At 26.0% G+C, this 3,295-nt stretch overlaps 1 long non-coding RNA gene across 2 annotated transcripts in view; it reads right to left on the bottom strand.

Annotated features, from left to right (window-relative positions):
• LOC108744599 overlaps positions 1 to 2,683 on the bottom strand; it is a 5,256-nt gene extending 2,573 nt beyond the window's left edge. Inside the window, exons 1-4 of one of the 2 annotated variants that reach the window (XR_001938985.2) lie at positions 2,634 to 2,683; positions 2,388 to 2,567; positions 2,103 to 2,183; positions 1,822 to 2,043 (exon numbers count right to left, since the gene is read on the bottom strand). This is a non-coding gene — a long non-coding RNA (uncharacterized LOC108744599). Of the gene's footprint in view, positions 1 to 1,821; positions 2,044 to 2,102; positions 2,184 to 2,387; positions 2,568 to 2,633 lie in introns of those variants that run through there. The other variant, XR_003232303.1, reaches the window with a different exon arrangement.
• Positions 2,684 to 3,295: the final 612 nt, after the last annotated feature.

Below are 3,295 nucleotides of genomic sequence, written 5' to 3'. Positions count from 1 at the left end.
TTTTTTAATTTGATCTCACAAACTTACATTATTATTAAGTTCGTCAATTAGCGCAAAAATAAATATTAAACATTCGAATAAATATCTTCCATTAATTCGTTATATCGCAAGATGCAAGAAAAAAAATAAAAATGCATTATATAAAACAAATAGATAGATATGTTCTGAGCAGAATAATAATTAAAAATACGTTTCTTTAATTAACTCGATAGATAAATAAAGTTTTTATACAAAATCGATAAAAAAATAGAAAATCGATATTAAAATATTTATCAAAACATTTACGAAGCTAAATTTTATAAAAAACAAACTATTACAAAACAATTAATTAAAATGTGGTAAATGAAAATGGAAGTCATTTATCTTAACGTTAATTCTCTTCAATAAACCCACTTATATTTATATTTTTACCAAAAAATCAACAAAATAATTTCGAAATAAAAACATGAACTGGTTTAGTTCACTCCCTACACAAAATTGTTCTATGATATGAAAGATGGCAAAATTTTGAACTACTATTTGGAAATTCATATAATATCAATAAACTATTCTTTAAAAATGCAATTGATTCCCATACGACTAATTTTAAAAGTGAGTTTACTGATTTTTTTAATTTGATCTCACAAACTTACATTATTATTAAGTTCGTCAATTAGCGCAAAAATAAATATTAAACATTCGAATAAATATCTTCCATTAATTCGTTATATCGCAAGATGCAAGAAAAAAAATAAAAATGCATTATATAAAACAAATAGATAGATATGTTCTGAGCAGAATAATAATTAAAAATACGTTTCTTTAATTAACTCGATAGATAAATAAAGTTTTTATACAAAATCGATAAAAAAATAGAAAATCGATATTAAAATATTTATCAAAACATTTACGAAGCTAAATTTTATAAAAAACAAACTATTACAAAACAATTAATTAAAATGTGGTAAATGAAAATGGAAGTCATTTATCTTAACGTTAATTCTCTTCAATAAACCCACTTATATTTATATTTTTACCAAAAAATCAACAAAATAATTTCGAAATAAAAACATGAACTGGTTTAGTTCACTCCCTACACAAAATTGTTCTATGATATGAAAGATGGCAAAATTTTGAACTACTATTTGGAAATTCATATAATATCAATAAACTATTCTTTAAAAATGCAATTGATTCCCATACGACTAATTTTAAAAGTGAGTTTACTGATTTTTTTAATTTGATCTCACAAACTTACATTATTATTAAGTTCGTCAATTAGCGCAAAAATAAATATTAAACATTCGAATAAATATCTTCCATTAATTCGTTATATCGCAGGATGCAAGAAAAAAAATAAAAATACATTATATCAAACGAGTAGATAGATATGTTTTGAGTAGAATAATAAACTATTCTTTAAAAATGCAATTGATTCCCATACGACTAATTTTAAAAGTGAGTTTACTGATTTTTTTAACTTGATCTCACAAACTTACATTATTATTAAGTTCGTCAATCAGCGCAAAAATAAATATTAAACATTCGAATAAATATCTTCCATTAATTCGTTATATCGCAAGATGCAAGAAAAAAAATAAAAATGCATTATATCAAACGAGTAGATAGATATGTTTTGAGTAGAATAATAATTTAAAATAAGTTTCTTTAATTATTTGAATAGATAAGTAAATTTTCTATAAAAAATAGAAAATCGAAAGCAAAATATTTATCAAAATATTCATGAAGCTAAACCTTATAAAAAATTATACAAATTTAATAAAAAATTATAAAATCGAAATCAAAACATTTATGAAGCTAAATCTTGTAAAAAAGACTATTATAAAACAATTAATTAAAATGTGGTAAAATGAAAATGGAAGCTATTTATCTTAATGTTAATTCACTTCAATAAACCCACTTATGCTTATATTTTTACAAAAAATCAATAAAATAATTTCCAACTAAGAAGATGAACTGGTTTTATGCACTCCCTATACAAAATTGACCATGATATGGAAGACGGTAGGATTTGGACTATCAGAACGTAGCATCCCGGTTGAGCTGTAATAACCAAAACACAATCCCAATAATTTCCAACATTGATAAATAAAAGAACTTACCATTTCTTCTTAGTACGTATCCGAATCGTCCATTTTTCTGTGGATAATTTGCACAAGATCTACTCGTTTTCATTCAAAATTCTGAAACAAAGAAACCAACAATCACGCAAGAATTTTGGAAAAAGTAATAAAGAAGTCATTGATTCATGACTGATAAAAATGTTATGGAAAATATGAATTTGCTACATCTCAATTAAAATTCAAGTTGCACTTAAAATCTACTTTCTAGATAAAAAAAGCTATACATGAATAATTTGGAAAGGTGCAATCCTACAGATAACTTACTGCAGACCGATCAACTTAGATCAATACCATGTTAAAAATTTCGCAAATGTAGCAATGTACTCATCAAGTTTTATCAGCGTAAAATAAGTAAACGTCAGGGTAGCAAGAGATGATGTCGGTTGTTTCGAAATTGGTAAAAGTTAAAATTCTTCGCTGACAGAACGTAGCATCCTGGTTGAGCTGTAACAACCAAAACACAATCTCTATAATTTCCAACATTAATATCTAAAATTTAAAAGAACTTACCATTTCTTCTTAGTGCGTATCCAAATCGTTGATTTTTCTGTGAATTCTTTNTACTCGTATTCTTCATCACTCCTCGGCCAGGAAGTGATATTTTCGTGGATAAATAATTTAGCAATCATGTTCATCGAGAGATAAATTGCAGAAACCTTCGATTTGAACATTATAATTTCTTTTTTGCATCACCACTAAATAAAATTGCCGCATAATAAAGCAAACCGTCTTGGATTAGGTGGAAGTTTAATGCATACGATTTTAAATTTTTACGGTTTAATATCGGATTAATTCAGTTTATGTACCAGAATTTTCAATTAGGATTAGAACGAATAACTGCATCCATAACTGCAGATGATCTACAGGAGTTTTAATATCTACATCTTCGTCCATCACATTCGCAAAGTTAAATTGTTTAAAATCCGCACATTCTGATAAGGATATTCAGCGGATATTTGTTGTGCTCCAGTGCTACAATCCGAAAGTGAAATTTATATTGAGAATCAGTTATCAGTAGGCTAGGCGGCGATTTCAAGAAATAATTTCCCAGAGATAAATAAATAAAACAAATAAAAAAGAAGGAAAAGAATTCTACGAAAAATTTCCAAATTCAAATTAGAACGTAAAGAACAGGTAATCATACAAAGACTCCGAATAGGTCATTCTTATCT

The sequence above is a fragment of the Agrilus planipennis genome, unplaced genomic scaffold (genome assembly GCF_000699045.2).
Source record: "Agrilus planipennis isolate EAB-ADULT unplaced genomic scaffold, Apla_2.0 scaffold47, whole genome shotgun sequence".
Taxonomy (NCBI): Eukaryota; Metazoa; Arthropoda; class Insecta; order Coleoptera; family Buprestidae; genus Agrilus; species Agrilus planipennis.
Note: the sequence above shows the minus strand (reverse complement) of the source record. Positions and strands in the feature narration are given on the sequence as shown.